We start from the raw sequence: 19,815 nt of genomic DNA on the forward strand, positions 1-19,815 counted from the left end.
TAATTGCATTAAATTTGTATATTGCTTTGGGTAATATGGTCATTTTGATTATATTTATTCCTCCTATCCAAGAACAGGGAATATTTTTCCATTTCATTGTATCTTTTTTTATTTCCCTTAACAATGCTTTGTAGTTTTGGTTATATAGGTCCTTTACATGCTTTGTTATGTTTATTCTTAGGTATTTTATTTTATGTTGTTGCAACCGTGAAGGGAATTATTTTTTAGTTCATTTTCTAATGTTTTGTTGTTGGCATATAAAAAGGCTATGGACTTTTGTATATTAATTTTGTATCCTGCGACCTTACTGTATTGGTTTATTGTTTCTAGTAATCTTTTTGTGGAGTCTTTGGAGTTTTCATTGTATAGGATCATATCATCTGCAAAAAGTGAAACCTTTACTTCTTCTTTTCCAATATGGATGCCTTTTATTTCTTTATCTTGTCTGATTGCTTGGGCTAGAACTTCTACCACCACGTTAAATAAGAGTGGAGAGAGTGGACAACTCTGTTTTGGTCCTGATTTAAGGGGGAAAGTCCTCAGTTTTATGCCATTTAATATGATGTTAGCTGATGCTTTATCATAAATGGCCTTTATCACGTTAAGATATTTTTCTTCTATACCCATTTTGTTGAGTGTTTTAAACATAAAATTGTGTTGTATTTTATCAAAAGTCTTTTCTGCATCTATTGATAGGATCATGTTGTTTTTGTTCTTTGTTTTGTTGATAGGGTGTATTATGTTAACTGTTTTACATATGTTGAACCATCCTTGAGATGCTGGTATGAATCCCACTTGATCATGATGTATTATTTTTTTAATGTGTTGTAGTATTCAATTTGCTAGTATTTTGTTTAGTATTTTAGCATTTGTATTCATTAGAGATACTGGTTTGTAGTTTTCTTGTTTTGTGTTGTCCTTGCCAGGTTTTGGTATGAGGGTTATGTTGGACTCATAAAATGTGTTTGGGAGTATTCCTTCTTCTTCAATTTTCTGGAAGACTTTGAATAGAATAAGAACCAAGTCTTCTTTAAATGTTTGATAGAATTCACTAGTATAGCAATCTGGGCCTGGTTTTTATTTTGGGGGAGGTTTTTAATAGTTTTTTCTATTTCCTCCCTGCTTATTAGTCTCTTTAGGCTTTCCGCTTCTTCTTGTCTCAATCTTGGAAGCTTGTATTGTTCTAGGAATTTATCCATTTCTTCTAGATTGTTGAATTTGATGGCATATAGTTTTTCATAGTATTCTACAATAATTCTTTGTATATCTTTGATATCTGTGTTGATTTCTCCTCTTTTATTTTGGATTTTGTTTATATGAGTCCATTGTCTTTTTCCTTGGTGAGCCTTGCCAAGGGTTTGTCAATTTTGTTGATCTTTTCAAAGAACCAGCTCCTTATTTTATTAATTTTTTCTATAGTTTTCTGTTCTCTATTTCATTTATTTCTGCTCTGAATTTTATTATTTCCTTTCTTCAGCTGGTTTTGGGTTGTTTTGTTCTTTTTTTTTCTAGTTCCTTAAGGTGTGAAGTTAAGAGGTTTACTTGGGCTTTCTCTTGTTTGTTCATATAGGCCTGAAGTGATATGAACTTCCTTCTTATTACTGCTTTTGCTGCATCCCAGAGATTCTGATATGTCGTATTGTCATTTTCATTTGTTTGTATATATCTTTTGATCTCTGCATGTTTTCTTCTTTGTATCTGGTTGCAAAACCCCCTTTAGTATTTTCTGAAGTGGGGGTTTTCTGATGATAAATTATCTCACCTTTTCTGTATCTGTGAATGTTTTTATTTCTCTTTCGTATTTGAAGGATAGCTTTGATGGGTATAGTATTCTTGGTTGGAAGTTGCTCTCTTTAAAACTTTAAATATTGAGGTCTACTTTTATCTAGCTTGTAGTGTTTCTGCTGATAAATCAATGATAATCTAATAGGCCTTTCTTTATATGTTGTATTCTTCTTTTCCCTGGCTGCCTTGACAATTTTTTCTGTGTCATTCATTTGTGCCAATTTCTTTATAAGTACCTTGGAATAGGTTTGTTTGGGTTAAGATAACTCAGTGTTCTGTTTTCTTTTTGAAAATTCGAGGCTTTAGTTCTTTCCACAAGCTTGGGAAGTTCTTGTCTATTATTTGTTTGAATATGTTCTCCATTCTGTTTTCTCTCTCTTCTCCTTCTGATATACCTATTATTCTTATGTTACTCCTTCTGATGGAGTCAGACAATTCCTGTAGGGCTTTCTCATTTTTTTTAATTCGTGATTCTCTCTCTTCTTCTCTCTGTTGTGCCTCAAGTTGCCTGTCTTCTATGTCACTAATCCTCTCTTTGATCTGGCTTGTTCTATTAGTTAAGCTTGTTACCTCGTTTTTCAGTTTAGAAATTGAGATTTTCATCTCTGTTTGATTTGTTTTTATAGTTTCAGTTTCCTTGATAATATATTTTTGTGTTTGTTGAGTGGTTTTCTGAGCTCCCTAAATTGCCTTTCTCTGTTTTCTTGTATATCTCTGAATATTTTTAGGATTTCTATTTAAAATTATCTGTCACTTAATTCCAAGTTTTCAAATCTATTAAATTTTTCCTCCATAGACTTGTCCTCATCTATCTGTGCTACATCTCTGTCTTTTGTATCCATAATATTTGATTTTTTTTCCATAGTGGTATCTGAGGGTGGTTTTGTTAATACCACTAATGAGAATCAATAAAGAATAAAAAGTAAAAAAACAGATAATAAAATAAAAAAATATTTTTTTTGTATCTTTCTGAAGTTGGAAATGGGAGGCAATCAGATAGACTCTCACATGCACCCGACCAGGATCACCCTGCATGCCCACCAGGGGGCAATGCCCTGCCCATCTGGGGCATTGCTCTGTTGCAACCAGAGCCATTCAGTGCCTGAGGTAGAGGACATAAAGCCATCCTCAGCACCTGGGCCATCTTTGCTCCAATGGAGCCTTGGCTGTGGGAGGGGAAGAGAGAGACAGAGAGGAAGGAGATGGGGAGGGGTAGAGAAGCAGATGGGTGCTTCACCTGTGTGCCCTGGCTGGAAATCGAACCTGGGACTCCTGCATGCCAGGCCAACACTCTACCAGTGAGCCAACTGGCCAGGGCCAAAAAAATAATTTAAAAAATTATTACTATTTCTTTTTCATGGAGAAAATACTGTGAAAAACTGAGAATTATATTGTGCTAAATGGAACAAAAACTACCTATAACGGAGGGCCTGAGTTGGGGAGAAGTGACAAAGGGGCAAAAAATGAGTAGGGACCCACAAAATGCAAAAAAATAAATAAATTTGGATCAAGAATAAAATAATTTGCTTTTAAATAATGGTTGAATGAGATATATAGTGAAAGAAATAGGAAGAAAGCAAGAAAAAGAAACTAATAATACTATTGTATTAAGTGGAACAAATACTACATAGAACGGAGAGCCTGGTTGAGGGGAATCTGATGAGTTAAAAACCAAAGTAAAAAGCACACAAAATGCCACCAAAAAAAATTTGAATCCGGCCCTGGCCAGTTGGCTCAGCAGTAGAGCATCGGCCTGGCATGCGGGGGACCCGGGTTCGATTCCCAGCCAGGGCACATAGGAGAAGCGCCCATTTGCTTCTCCACTCCCCCTTCCTCTCTGTCTCTCTCTTCCCCTCCCGCAGCCAAGGCTCCATTGGAGCAAAGATGGCCCGGGAGCTGGGGATGGCTCCTTGGCCTCTGCCCCAGGCGCTAGAGTGGCTCTGGTTATGGCAGAGCGACGCCCCGGAGGGGCAGAGCATCACCCCCTGGTGGGCAGAGCGTCGCCCCTGGTGGGTGTGCCAGGTGGATCCCGGTCGGGCGCATGCGGGAGTCTGTCTGACTGTCTCTCCCCATTTCCAGCTTCAGAAAAATATAAAAAAAAAAAATTTGAATTCAAAATAAAACAATTTGTTCATGAATAAGGATCAAACGAAGGAAAATTAAAGGAGAAAAGAAGAAACTAAGAGAGAAGGAGTAAACGGAAATAAAAAGGAGAGAGTTAAGAGTTATGGAGTGGTAACTCTCATAGAGAGAAAGAAAAAAATAAAAGAAAAAAATGGAAAATGTAACACTAATGGGTAATGTAATTCAAGATGAAGGGAAAAGAATAAGATGAGCAGAGAATAAAAGGACCAGGTGAAAGAAGAAAAAAAAAAAAGATAAGAAGATAAAAGAAGCAAATAAAAGTGAAAAAACTTACAAAGACTGTGGATTTTCTTAATTTTGAGAGGTACTCTTCTTCCTTTTTCTTTCCTTTCCCTGTTCCTGGTCGGTGGCTATGTACTCCAGGCTCTGCTCTTGTGGCATGCTTAGGTAGAGATTTGCAGTTGATATGTCTCTATGGCGATGTCATATACTAGGCCTCAGTCTCTTTGGAAGTTGGGGTTTGTTAGCATTTGCAGGTTGTAACAATGGGAGAGTTCGTTTTCCCGGAGCCTCTCTCCTAGTTTCTCCTTCCTGAATTAGCATCCTGATGATCCAGCTATGAGGTTGCCGCTGCCACTGTCTAGAGAGTAAAAGGCTTAAAAAACTGGCAGATACCCACTCTATCCCCACTCAGTACAGGGTTCTGGGTAAGGCTATGTCAGTCAGAACCACCAGCGTAATCAGGCAGGGCTGGAAGCCAGTTGCTCTCAAGGTGTCTTTCTATGACCCTCCTGGTGTGTCCAGTATGCCTTAGCACTCTGTGGGACCACTCTCTCTAGGCTTTTTGCACTTTATAACCTGTATTGGCTGGGAAGAAGATGCCCTAGTCACTACCTGCAGAACAAGAGGTCTTAAAAACTGCCAAGTCCCTCTCTTTACTGCATGGCCCTGAGTATGAAAGCTCTGCCAATCAGAGCCACCAACTTAAGCAGGTAGGGAGGCATGTTGACTTCTGTTCTGTTCCCCAGGTATATCTAGTTAAATTTGTCTTAGTGTTCTGTGGGATTGCTTTCTTCAGGCTTCTTTCTTGTTAAAAAGCCTACAGCCTATCCTGTCTAACTTCTACAGTGTTCTCTGAGGTTTGTTCCATAAGAAAGTGTTTTTCACCCTGTATCGGCTGACAGGAAGTTGCCCTTGCCTCTACATACAGAGCAAGAGGCACTAAAAAATATTATGTCTCTTGTCTTAGATCACTGATCTGAGAGAGACATTGTCAACTAGAGCTGTGTAAGCCAGTTGGGCAGTGAGTGGACTGTGGGTTAAGCTAATTTCAGTGATTGGATCCACAGATCTGCTCCAGAAACAGTCTGCAAGCTGCCTGTGCACCCCTCCTCCTAGTGCTTCCATATTTATTCTCCCCCAGGATGTTAGATTGAATGGCTGGGTGAGGCGCCTTGCCACCCCGGAGAAGTCCGGGGGTAGGGAAGTGCGCTTTTGCACACTCCCCACACACTGTTGTTGGGGGAGCAGGGGCCACACCAAGACTCTGGTCGCAGCCCACGCAGAACCCTGCCTCTCTGTCCAGGAACACGGGCACCCACACTCTCAGTCTTAGGAGGAACCTTTCTCATACTATCTGTGCTTGCCAACCAAGATATTGGGGGTAATGGCGACCACCACTCGCCCGCCTTTGCTGGGGTCCAGTGCCGGCATTAGCTCTCTTGGGCTGAGTCACTGTGGGCACACTCCTTCCTCAGCTTGAACATCTGTGCCTCAGCCCAGGTCCCTCCACACCCTCAGCCCCCACTCTCTCTCAGTTCCAAATGAAAGCAGCCCTTGCTCAGGTTAGTGAGGAAGGCAGAGTGTTCCATTTTCCATCTTATTTCCTTCTGTGTTGATTATATATTTAGCCATCTTTTCGACCAATCATATCTTCTTTTTCAGTGTATAGGACTTCCAGATGCTCCAAGGATAGATTTTTCTGTCTCTGGTTGCAGAACTTGTTGAAATTTTTGGGAGAGGTATCGGGAACTTTCTTCACAGTGCCATTTCTCTGATATTACTCACTCATTTTAATTTTTTGAGGAAACCTCATACACTTATCCACAGAGGCTGCACAAGTCTGCATTTCCATCAGCAGTACAGGAAGGTTCCCTTTTGTCTACACTCTTGTAAGCACTTATTGTGTGCTGTTTTGTTAATGAGCGCCATTCTGACTGGTGTGAGGTGGTATCTCATTGTAGTTTTAATTTGATTTTGTTTTTGTATTTTTTTGTATTTTTCTGAAGTTGGAAATGGGGAGGCAATCAGACAGACTCTCGCATGTGCCCAACCGGGATCACACGGCATGCCCACCAGGGGGCGATGCTCTACCCATTTGGGGCATTGCTTTGTTGCAACCAGAGCCATTCTAGTGCCTGAGGCAGAGGCCATAGAGCCATCCTCAGCACCCAGGCCAACTTTGCTCCAATGGAGCCTTGGCTGCAGGAGGGGAAGAGAGAGACAGAGAAGAAGGAGAGGGGGAGGGGTGGAGAAGCAGATGGACACTTCTCCTGTGTGCCCTGGCTGGGAATCGAATCCAGGACTCCTGCATGCCAGGCCGATGCTCTACCACTGAGCCAACCGGCCAGGGCAATTTGCATTTTTCTAATGATTAGTGATGTTGAACATTTTTTCATATGCCGTTTGACCATCTGTATGTCCTCTCTGGAGAAGTGTCTGTTCAGTTCTTTTTCCCATTTTTTAATTAGATTGTTTACCTTCCTGGTATTGAGTTTTAGAAGTTCTTTATAAATTTTTGTTATTAACCCCTTATCAGATGTATGTTCTCCCATTTCCGGGTTGTCTTTTTGTTTTGCTTATATTTTCTTTTGCTGTCCAAAAGTTTTTTAGCTTCATATATTCTCATTTGTTCATCCTGTTTTTTTTTATTTCCTTTGCCCATGGAGATAAACCAGCAAAGATATTGCTACTAGAGATGTGAGAGAGTTTACTTTCTGTTTTCTTCTTGGATGTTTATGGTTTCATGACTTACATTTAAGACTTTTATTTATTTTGAGTTTATTTTTGTGTATGGTATAAGTTGGTGGTCTAGTTTCATTTTTTTGCATGTACCTGTCCAACTTTCCATTTATGAAAGACTGTCTTATCGCAACTCTGGCTAAACATCCTTGGAGTGCCAAAGAGTAGAAAGACTCAGCGGTAGAGCGTCGGCCTAGCGTGCGGAGGACCCGGGTTCGATTCCCGGCCAGGGCACACAGGAGAAGCGCCCATTTGCTTCTCCACCCCTCCGCCGCGCTTTCCTCTCTGTCTCTTTCTTCCCTTCCCGCAGCTGAGGCTCCATTGGAGCAAAGATGGCCCGGGCGCTGGGGATGGCTCTGTGGCCTCTGCCCCAGGCGCTAGAGTGGCTCTGGTCGCAACATGGCGACGCCCAGGATGGGCAGAGCATCGCCCCCTGGTGGGCAGAGCGTCGCCCCTGGTGGGCGTGCCGGATGGATCCCGGTCGGGCGCATGCGGGAGTCTGTCTGACTGTCTCTCCCTGTTTCCAGCTTCAGAAAAAATGAAAAAAAAAAAAAAAAAAAAAAAAAAAAAAAAAGAGTAGAAAGAAAAAAAACCTACTTTAACAAAAACCCTACTTTAACACCTATAACAGTTCGTGCTGAATGTGCTTCACGACTCTGGCACTGCGGTTGGAGAGAGTTAAGAGTTTCAGAACCCAGCGAATCGCGGAGGAGCATAGTGGTATGAAATGAAAAGCTGATAGATCAAGATTTTCCTGATCAGACGTCACGGAAATGGCGCCGTGAGCAGTGCGTCCAACAGATCTCCCCAAAATCACAACAAATTTATCAACTAGAAACAGAAAAATTTATCCTCGGAGCATTCCGGAGTTCCACACAAACTGAAAGTGAAAGGACTGTTATCACTTGAATCTGAGAGACGAGGGTGTGGAGGAAGCTAACTACCGCAGGGACGTTCATTCAAGCCGCGGAGGGAGTGCGCCTGTGGTGAGTCGGCCCACACTCGGGAGCGGCGAGCAGCCGCCAGCGTGCACCCGGTCCGGTTGCAGAGCGAGCACCGCTAACGTTCCCAGTGGCCCGCGCACTGCGAGTGAGAGACCCCAGCCACTGGTGCCTGGAGCACCCCATTCGCGAGCGTGCCCTACTGGCCCGCACACCCAGGGTGCCCCATTATCCTGCGCCTGGTGCGCCCTACTGGCCTGCACACCCAGGGTGCCCCATTATCCTGCACCCGGTGTGACCCAGCCGCCAGCGGCGGGGCGAGTGGGAGAGGCGCCAGGGCGGTCTTCCCTACTTGGGAGATTCTCTGCGTGGGCGGGGCACCTCACCCAGCCATTCAAGCTAACAATCAAGCGTTGGGGGAGGGGCACACAGGCAGCCTGAAATACCTTCGGGAGCACAGCTGCGGACCCAATCACTGAAATTAGCTTAACCCATGAAATCTGCACACCCACGGGCTCTAATTGATAAGATCTCTCGCAGTTCAGCGATCCAAGACAAGAGGCGTGATATTTCTTAGTGCCTCTAGCTAAAGGGGCGGGGGCAACTTCTGATTGATAGAGCCTCCATATTCAGGGATAAACGCTAACAAGAGGGACTTGGAAGATAATAAGATCTTTACTACACTAGTCGCAAGCAGAGACTAGTGCCTCTTCTTCCCAGCCAAAACAGGCTACAAAGTGTGGAAAGCCTGGGTTGAGTGGTCCAACTGAATGCTAGGCGCTGAACAGTCACCTTGACAACAATTGACTCCCACCCCCGCCTGATTACACTGGAGGCTCTGACTGCCAGAGCCTTTCCCAAAGGCTTACATTGAGTGGGGATAGAGTGGGGATTTTCTAGCTCTGTGAGCCTCTTACTCCCCAGGCAGAAGCAGTAGCAGCCTTATAGCTGGATCACCAGGCTGCTAATTCAGGAAGGGGGGACTAGGAGAGAGACTCCAGGAAAGCAAACTCTCTCATCGTTGGACCCTGCAAATGCCAACAAGCCTTGACTACCAGCAAGACTAAAGCCAATTATATGACATTGCCATAGAATCCCATCAACTGCAAATCCCTACCTAAGTGTGACACAGGGGCAGAGCCTGGGGTACAGAGTCACCGACCAGGAAGAGGGAGAGAAAAGAAAAAGGAAGAAGTTAACCTCTCAAAATCAAGAAAAATCCAGACTTTACAACTTGTTCCACTAATTTTTTTTTTGCTGTTGTTTGTTTCTTCTATCTTATTGCCTTTATTATTATTATTTCTATTTCCTCCACCTCGGTCCTTCTATTCTCTGCCGATCTTATGCTTCCCTTTTCTTGAACTACACTACCCATGAGTGTTACATTTTATTTCTTATCTTCATCCTCACCCTCTTTAAGGTTATACTCCAAAACACTTAACTCTCACTCTCTCCTCTTTTGGGTTTTTTTTTTTTGTTTTGCTTTATTTTGTTTTTTTCTCTTCCTTTTTTTTTCTTCCTTCATTTTTCTCTTTTTCTTATTTTTTCCTTTCTATTCGTTTTTTCTTTTCTCATTTTACTTTTCCTCCCATTTAATCCTCAATCACGAACAAATTAGTTAATTTGGGACTCAAGGGTTTTTTTTGGTTTTATTTTTCTTTTTCGCTTTTGTTTTTTTTGTTTGTTTGTTTGTTTGTTTGTTTATTTTTCTGGCATTTTGGGTACTTTTTACGTTGCTTTTTAACTCACTAGCATTCCTCCCAACCCAAGGTCTCCATTGTATTTAGTCTTCACTCCACTTAATACAACAGATTTTTACTTATTATTTTTATTTTTTTCTTTATTATTCTTTTTTTTTCTCCTTTTTTCTGGTTCCCTCTTATCCCTCTCATTATATCTCTTAGTCGACCATCACTTACAAGCAAATCATCTTATGCTTGTCTAAGATTTTCTTCCTTTTTTTTTTTTTTTTTTGCATTTAGTAGGTCCCTACTCCTTTTTTTTGCCCCTTGAACTCTTCACCCCAAATCAGGCCCTCCATTATAGGCAGTTTTTGTTCCATTTAACATAATATAATTCACAGGTCATCACGATATCTCCCTGAGGAGGGGAGAGGAGGGAAAGAGAAGAAAGAAAAAAGGGGGAAATAATAAATTATTACTGCTTTTTTTTGTGGGCTGTTTTACCTTTTTTTTTTTCTTCTTTTTACTCTTTATTAATTCTAATTAGTGCTATCAACAAGACCACCCTCAGATGCCAATAAGAAAGAGGAAATCGAATATTATGGATACAAAAGAAAAAGAGGTAACACAAATAGATGTGGAAAAATCTATGGAGAAAAGACTTAACATATTGGAAGCCTTGGAGCTAAATGACAGAGAATTTAAAATAGAAATCTTAAAAATACTCAGAGATATACAAGAAAACACAGAAAGGCAATTTAGGGAGATCAGAAAACAACTCAATGAACACAAAGAATATATTACCAAGGAAATTGAAACTATAAAAACAAATCAAACAGAAATGAAAAACTCAATTCACGAGCTGAAAAATGAGGTAGCAAGCTTAGCTAACAGAACAGCCCAGATAGAGGATAGGATTAGTGAAATAGAAGACAAACAACTTGAGGCAGAACAGAGAGAAGAAGAAAGAGATTCAAAAATAATAAAAAACGAGAAAGCCCTACAGGAATTGTCTGACTCCATCAGAAAGAATAACATAAGAATAATAGGTATATCAGAGGGAGAAGAGAAAGAAAATGGAATGGAGAATATACTCAAACAAATAATAGACGAGAACTTCCCAAACCTGTGGAAAGAACTAAAGCCTCAAATTCAAGAAGCAAACAGAACACCGAGTTTTCTTAACCCCAACAAACCCACTCCAAGGCACATCATAATAAAGATGACACAAACCAATGACAAAAAATTCTCAAGGCAGCCAGGGAAAAGAAGAGTACAACATATAAAGGAAGGCCTATTAGATTATCATCAGATTTCTCAGCAGAAACTCTACAAGCTAGAAGAGAGTGGACCCCAATATTTAAAGCCCTGAAAGAGAGGAACTTTCAGCCAAGAATACTATACCCATCAAAGCTATCCTTCAAGTACGAAGGAGATATAAAAACATTCACAAATACAGAAAAGATGAGAGAATTTATCAGCAGAAAGCCCCCACTCCAGGAAATACTAAAGGGGGTTTTCCAACCAGATTCAAAGAACAAAAGAAAACAACACCACAAGTAACAGCTCCACCAAGAACACAATAAAACCAAACTTAAACTGTGACAACAAAGGAAAAAAAGGGGGGAGAGGATGGAGATTAACAGTAGCAAAGGACGATGAAGTGCAGAAATACTCATAAGATAGGGTACTACAATGAATATGGTAGGTACCCTTTTCATTACTTAATGGTAACCACCCTTGAAAAAACCACCACAAAAACACTTGACTTAAAAAAGGTAGCAACAGAGGAAAGAAGTATGGAACACAAACAAACAAAAACAAATGATAGAAAAACAAAAGAGAAGAATCAAACAAGATATAAAACTAACAGAAAGCAATTTATAAAATGGCAGTAGGGAACGCACAGGTGTCAATAATTACACTAAATGTAAATGTATTAAACTTACCAATAAAAAGACACAGAGTAGCAGAATGGATTAAAAAAGAAAATCCAACTATATGCTGCCTACAAGAAACACATCTAAGCAACAAGGATAAAAACAAATTCAAAGTGAAAGGCTGGAAAACAATACTCCAAGCAAACAACACCCCAAAAAAAGCAGGTGTAGCAATACTCATATCTAATAATGCTGACTACAAGACAGAAAAGTACTCAGAGACAAAAATGGTCATTTCATAATGATTAAGGGGAAGTTGAATCAAGAAGACATAACAATCCTTAATATATATGCACCAAACCAAGGAGCACCAAAATATATAAGACAGCTACTTATTGACCTTAAAACAAAAACTAACAAAAATACAATCATACTTGGAGACCTCAATACACCGCTGACGGCTCTAGATCGGTCATCCAAACAGAGAATCAATAAAGATATAGTTACCTTAAATGAAATACTAGAACACCTGGATATGATAGACATCTACAGGACACTTCATCCCAAAGCGACAGAGTATACATTTTTCTCTAGTGTACATGGAACATTCTCAAGAATTGACCATATGTTGGACCACAAAGACAATATCAGCAAATTTAGAAAAATTGAAATTGTACCAAGCATATTTTCGGATCATAAAGCCTTGAAACTAGAATTCAAGTGCAAAAAAGAGGGGGAAAAACCCACAAAAATGTGGAAACTAAACAACATACTTCTAAAAAATGAATGTGTCAAAGAAGAAATAAGCGCAGAGATCAAAAGATATATACAGACAAATGAAAATGAAAATACGACATATCAGAATCTCTGGGATGCAGCAAAAGCAGTAATAAGAGGAAAGTTCATATCACTTCATGCCTATATGAACAAACAAGAGACAGCCGAAGTAAACCACTTAACTTCACACCTTAAGGAACTAGAAAAAGAAGAACAAAGACAACCCAAAGCCAGCCGAAGAAAAGAGATAATAAAAATCAGAGCAGAAATAAATAAAATAGAGAACAGAAAAACTATAGAAAAAATCAATAAAACAAGGAGCTGGTTCTTTGAAAAGATCAAGAAAATTGACAAACCCTTGGCAAGACTCACCAAGGAACAAAGGCACAGGACTCAAATAAATAAAATCCAAAATGAAAGAGGAGAGATCACCACAGACATCATAGATATACAAAGAATTATTGTAGAATACTATGAAAAATTATATGCCACCAAATACAACAATCTAGAAGAAATGGATAAATTCCTAGAACAATACAACCTTCCTAAACTGAGTCATGAAGAAGCGGAAAGCCTAAACAGACCAATCAGCAGGGAGGAAATAGAAAAAACTATTAAAAACCTCCCCAAAAATAAAAGTCCAGGCCCAGACGGTTATACTAGTGAATTCTATCAAACATTCAAAGAAGACTTGGTTCCTATTCTACTCAAAGTCTTCCAAAAAATGGAAGAAGAAGCAATACTTCCAAACACATTTTATGAGGCCAACATAACCCTCATACCAAAACCTGGCAAGAATGGCACAAAGAAAGAAAACTACAGACCAATATCTCTAATGAATACAGATGCTAAAATACTAAACAAAATACTGGCAAACCGAATACAACAACATATTAAAAAAATAATACATCATGATCAAGTGGGATTCATCCCAGAATCTCAAGGATGGTTCAACATACGCAAAACGGTTAACGTAATACACCATATCAACAAAACAAAGAACAAAAACCACATGATCTATCAATAGATGCAGAAAAGTCTTTTGATAAAATACAACACAATTTTATGTTTAAGACTCTCAACAAAATGGGTATAGAAGGAAAATATCTCAACATGATAAAGGCTATATATGATAAACCATCAGCCAACATCATATTAAATGGCATAAAACTGAGGACTTTCTACCTTAAATCAGGAACAAGACAGGGTTGTCCACTCTCTCCACTCTTATTTAACATGGTGCTAGAAGTTCTGGCCAGAGCAATCAGACAAGACAAAGAAATAAAAGGCATCCATATCGGAAAAGAAGAAGTAAAGGTATCACTTTTTGCTGATGATATGATCCTATACATCGAAAACCCGAAGGACTCCACAAAAAGATTATTAGAAACAATAAACCAATACAGTAAGGTCGCAGGATACAAAATTAACATACAAAAGTCCATAGCCTTTCTATATGCCAACAATGAAATATTAGAAAACGAACTCAAAAAAATAATCCCCTTCACGATTGCAACAAAAAAAATAAAATACCTAGGAATAAACATAACAAAGAATGTAAAGGACCTATATAACGAAAACTACAAGGCATTATTAAGAGAAATAGAAAAAGACACAATGAGATGGAAAAATATTCCTTGTTCTTGGATAGGAAGAATAAATATAATTAAAATGGCCATATTACCCAAAGCAATATATAAATTTAATGCAATTCCCATCAAAATTCCTATGAGATTTTTTAAAGAAATGGAACAAAAAATTATCAGATTTATATGGAACTGTAAAAAACCCCGAATAGCCAAAACAATCCTAAGGAAAAAGAATGAAGCTGGGGGCATTACAATACCTGACTTTAAACTATATTATAGGGCCACGATAATCAAAACAGCATGGTATTGGCAGAAAAATAGACACTCAGACCAATGGAACAGAATAGAAAGCCCAGAAATAAAACCACATATATGTGGTCAAATAATCTTTGATAAAGGGTCCAACAACACACAATGGAGAAAAGAAAGCCTCTTCAACAAATGGTGTTGGGAAAACTGGAAAGCCACATGCAAAAGAATGAAACTCGACTACAGCCTGTCCCCGTGTACTAAAATTAATTCAAAATCGATCAAAGGCCTAAATATAAGACCTGAAACAATAAAGTACATAGAAGAAGACATAGGTACTAAAATCATGGACCTGGGTTTTAAAGAACATTTTATGAACTTGACTCCAATGGCAAGAGAAGTGAAGGCAAAGATAAATGAATGGGACTACATCAGAATAAAAAGTTTTTGCTCAGCAAGAGAAACTGATATCAAAATAAACAGACAGCCAACTAAATGGGAAATGAAGTTTTCAAACAACAGCTCAGATAAGGGCCTACTATCCAAAATTTACAAAGAACTCATAAAATTCAACAACAAACAAACAAACAATCCAATAAAAAAATGGGAAGAGGACATGAACAGACACTTCTCCCAGGAAGAAATACAAATGACCAACAGATATATGAAAAGATGCTCAGCTTCATTAGTTATTAGAGAAATGCAAATCAAAACTACAATGAGATACCACCTCACCCCTGTTAGATTAGCTATTATCAACAAGACGGGTAATAGCAAATGTTGGAGAGGCTGCGGAGAAAAGGGAACTCTCATCCACTGTTGGTGGGACTGTAAAGTAGTACAACCATTATGGAGGAAAGTATGGTGGTTCCTCAAAAAACTGCAAATAGAACTACCTTATGACCCAGCAATCCCTCTACTGGGTATATACCCCAAAACCTCAGAAACATTGATACGTAAAGACACATGTAGCCTCATGTTCATTGCAGCACTGTTCACAGTGGCCAAGACATGGAAACAACCAAAAAGCCCTTCAATAGAAGACTGGATAAAGAAGATGTGGCACATATACACTATGGAATACCACTCAGCCATAAGAAATGATGACATCAGATCATTTACAGCAAAATGGTGGGATCTTGATAACATTATACAGAGTGAAGTAAGTAAATCATGAAAGACTGTCTTTACTCTATTCTATGCTCTTGCCAACTTTGTCAAATATTAATTGCCCATAAAGGTGTGGATTTTTTCTAGGTTCTCTGTACTGTTCCATTGATCTGTATGCCTGTTCTTATGCCAGTACCAAGCTGTTATGAGTACAATGGCCTTGTAGTATAACTTGATATCAGGAAGTGTATTACCTCCCATTTTATTTTATTTTTTTTCAAGATTGCTGAGGTTATTCTTGTTCTTTTTTGGTTCCATATAAATTTTTGGAATATTTGTTCTATATCTTTGAAGTATGCCATTGTTATTTTAATAAGAATTGCATTGAATTTATAGATTACTTTGGGTAATATAGACATTTTCATGATATTTGTTCTTCCTATTCATGAACATGGTATATGCTTCCACTTGTTTTTATCCTCCTTGATTTCTTTTATCAATGTTTTATAATTCTCTGAGTACAAGTCTTTTTTCTTCTTGGTTAAATTTACTCCTAAGTACTTAATTTTTTTGTTTGTAATATGAAGGGGATGTGTCTTTAATTTCTTCTTCAGACAATTTATTGTCTGTGCATAAAAATTTCACTGATTTCTGAATATTAATTTTATATCCTGTCATCTTGCTGAATTTGTTTATTAGGTCTAGCTGTTTTTTGCCTAAGACTTTAGGGTTTTTTAATGTACAGTACCATATCATCAGCAAATAATGATAGTTTTACCTCTTCTTTTCAAATTTGGATTTCTTGTATTTCTTCTTCTTTTCTGATTGCTGTGGCTAGGACTTCCAGAACTATGTTGAATAAGAGTGATGAAGGGGAGCACCATTGTCTTGTTCCTGATCTTAGTGGGATTGCTTTTAATTTTTTCCCATTGAGTATGATGTTGGCTGTTGGTCTATCATAGATGGCCTTTTCATGTTGAGGTATGTTCCCTGTATTCTCACTTTGCTGAAAGTTTTGATTATAAATGGGTGCTAGATTTTATCAAATGCTTTTTCTGCATCCATTGATATTATCATGAGATTTTTATTCTTCCTTTTGTTTATGTGATGAATTACATTGATTGATTTGCAAATATTGTACCAGCCTTGCCTTCCCAGAATGAAACCCACTTGATCATGATATATAAATTTTTTCATGTACTTCTGGATTTGTTTGCTAATGTTTTGTTGAGAATTTTAACATCTAGGTTTATTAGGAATATTGGGCTATAGTTTTCTTTCTTTGTAGTGTCTTTACCTGGTTTTGGAATAAGGATTAAGCTTGCCTCATAAAAGGAGTTTGGAAGTCTTTCCTCCTCTTGAATTTTTTGAAATAGCTTGAGAAGGATAGGTGTTAGTTCTTCATTGAATATTTGGTAAAATTTGCTTGTGAAGTCATCTGGTCCAGGATCTTGTTTGCTGGGAGTTTTTTGATAACTGTTTAAATTTCATTTGTTGTTATCAGACTATTTAGGTTTTCTGATTCTTCCAGATTGATTTTTGAAAGATTTTATGTTTCAGGAAATTTATGCATTTCACCTAGTTTGTCCAAATTTTTGGCATACAGATCTTCATAGTAGTATTTTCTTACAATCCTTTGTATTTCTGTGTTGTCAATTGTTACTACTCCACTTTCATTTTTAATTTTATTTCTTTGAGTACTCTCTCTCTTTATTTGTTGGTGAGTCTGGTTAAAGGTTTATCAATTTTATTTACTTTTTCAAAGTCCCAGTTCTTGGTTTTATTGATCTACTGTATTTTTTTTTAGCATCTATGTCATTTATTTCAGCTCTGATATTTATTATTTCCTTCCTTCCAGTTCCTCTGGGCTTTATTTGTTGTTCTTTTTCTAGTTCTTTTAAATGCAGGGTTGTTTATTTGAGGTTTTTTTTTTTTTTTTCTTCTTAAGGTATGCCTGCAGTGTTATAAACTTCTCTTTCAGGACTGCTTTTGCTATATTTCATAGAAATGCTATGAACTTTTCTCTCAGGACTGCTTTTGTTGTGTTTCATAGATTTTGAGTTGTGTGTTTATTTTCATTTGTTTCAAAAAAAATTTGAATTTTTTTCTTAATCTCATTTTTAACCCATTTGTTATTTAATAACATGCTTTTTAGCCTCCAAGTGTTTGAATGTTTTTTAGTTTTTGTATTGTAGTTGATTTCTAGTTTCATGCCATTGTGATTAGATAGGATGCTTAATATGGTTTCAATCTTCTTAAATTTATTGAGACTCATTTTGTGTTCTAACATGTGATCTATCCTAGAGAATGTACCATAAGCACTTGAAAAGAATGTATATTCTGCTGCTTTGGGGTGAGAGGTTCTGAAGATATCTATTAAATCCAATTGATCTAGTGTGTCATTTAAGGCTGCTGTTTCTTTGTTAATTTTCTTTCTGGAGGATCCATCCTTTGATGTTACTTGGGTATTAATGTCCTCTACTCTTCTAGTATTGCTGTTGATCTCACCCTTTATGTCCATCAAAATCTGGTTTATATATTTAGATCTCCCATATTAGGTGCATAGATATTTACAATGGTTATATTCTCCTGTTAGATTGTTCCTTTTATCATTATGTAGTGGCCTTCTTTATTCCTTACTGTAGCCTTTGTTTTAAAGTCTATTTTGTCAGATATAAGTATTGCTACCCCAGCTTTTTTTATTTCCATTTACTTGAAATAATTTTTACCTCCCTTCACTTTCAGTCTATGTGTATTTTTGTTATGAGATGGATGTTTTATAGACAGGATATGTAAGGGTCCTGTTTTCTTTTCCATGCAGCTACCCTATGTCTTTTGATTGGAGCATTTAATTCATTTGCATTTAATGTTATTACTGATATGTACTTGTTTATTGCCATTTTATTTTTTAAATCTACATTCCTCTTTTTCTAGATTGTTTTTTCCTTTGCTCTGTTTATAACAGGCCCTTTCCCATTTCTTGCAGTATTGGTTTGGTTGTAATAAATTCCTTAAGTTCTTTTTGGTCTGAGAAGCTTTTTTTTTTCTCCTTCAATTTTAAACAATAGCCTTGCTGGATAAAGAAAACTTGGCTGTAGGTTCATGTTTTGCATTTCTCTGAATATTTCTTGCCAATCCCTTTTGACTTCAAGTGTTTCTGTTGAGAAATCAAATGCCATTCTTCTGAGAGTTTCTATGTAGGTAATTAACTGTTTTTCTCTTGCTACTTTTTGTATTCTTTTTTTCTCTCTTAACTTTCATGTTTAATTATGATGGTGTCTTGGTGTAGGCTTTCTTGGTTTCCTCTTTAATGGGAGTCTCTGTGCTTCTTAAATTTGTGTAGCATTTTCCTTCATCATTTTAGGAAAGTTTTCAGCTATGATTTCTTCAAACAGGTTCTTTATACCTTTGTCTTTTTTTCTTCTTCAGAAATCCCTATGATGTGGATGTTGTTTCTCTTCATGTTGTCACAGAGCGCTCTTAGAGGTTTCTCAGAATTTTTGAGCCTCTTATCTTTTTGCATCTCTGCTTCTGTGCTTTTGTTTATTTTGTCCTCTAAATCGCTGATTCAGTCCTCTGCTTCATCCAGCCTGCTGTTAATTCCTTCTAGTGCAGTCTTCATTTCTAATATTGTATTTGTAATTTCTGACTGATACTTTTTTATGATCTTAATGTCCTTTTTGATGTTGCTATCTCTTTATTTAGTTGCTCATTATGTCTATCTACTGTTGCTCTAAGATCAGTAGGGTGTGGCCACAGGAGCTCAGCGGGTATGGCCTATGAGATCCAAAGGTGTGGTTTGCCTGCTGGGCCCACCAACCACTGCTGGGCATGCCACTGATTAGTCCCTAAATTTAAAGACATTGATCAATGCTCATTATGTATATTTTTATAGGCAATATTTTATCATTCTAGAATCTTATATCACCATAAAGCTTTTAAATATTTCCTCCAAGGCCTAATCATATATCTAAAATGATGTCAGTTCTGCATAATCTATCAGTTTTAACTTTTTAAAAATAGTCTTTTTTAAATATTCTAGTCTGTTATATTGCCGTAATCAAAAGTGGTAAAGATATTATTAATTATGTGGTAACTTTTATTTGACTGCAAATAAAGGAGCCATCTTCATAGATTATTTGAATTTGATTAGATTTACAGAATTATAGTCTAGGAGACCAGAATATGCCACTTCAAACTATGCCTCTTTAGCATGAGAATTATTTTGACACATAGGAGAAACTCTATAAAACAGAGTAGAAGTTATATATTTCAATATTCTCTATCTTTCAAGTTTTATAGAAGTAAACTATATATGAGCATACATACAAAGACATAAATATATATGATTATATACACTTGTTTTATATGTATTTTTTCTCTCTTTTTTTGTATTTTTCTGAAGCTGGAAATGGGGAGAGACAGTCAGACAGACTCCCGCATGCGCCCAACCAAGATCCACCCGGCACGCCCACCATGGGGCGATGCTATGCCCCTCTGGGGCGTCGCTCTGTCGTGACCAGAGACACTCTAGTGCCTGGGGCAGAGGCCAAGGAGCCATCCCCAGCACCCGGGCCATCTTTGCTCCAATGGAGCCTTGCTGCGGGAGGGGAAGAGAGAGACAGAGAGGAAGGAAAGGGGGGGGTGGAGAAGCAGATGGGTGCTTCTCCTGTGTGCCCTGGCCGGGAATCGAACC

The sequence above is a fragment of the Saccopteryx leptura genome, chromosome 2 (genome assembly GCF_036850995.1).
Source record: "Saccopteryx leptura isolate mSacLep1 chromosome 2, mSacLep1_pri_phased_curated, whole genome shotgun sequence".
In the NCBI taxonomy this organism is placed as follows: Eukaryota; Metazoa; Chordata; class Mammalia; order Chiroptera; family Emballonuridae; genus Saccopteryx; species Saccopteryx leptura.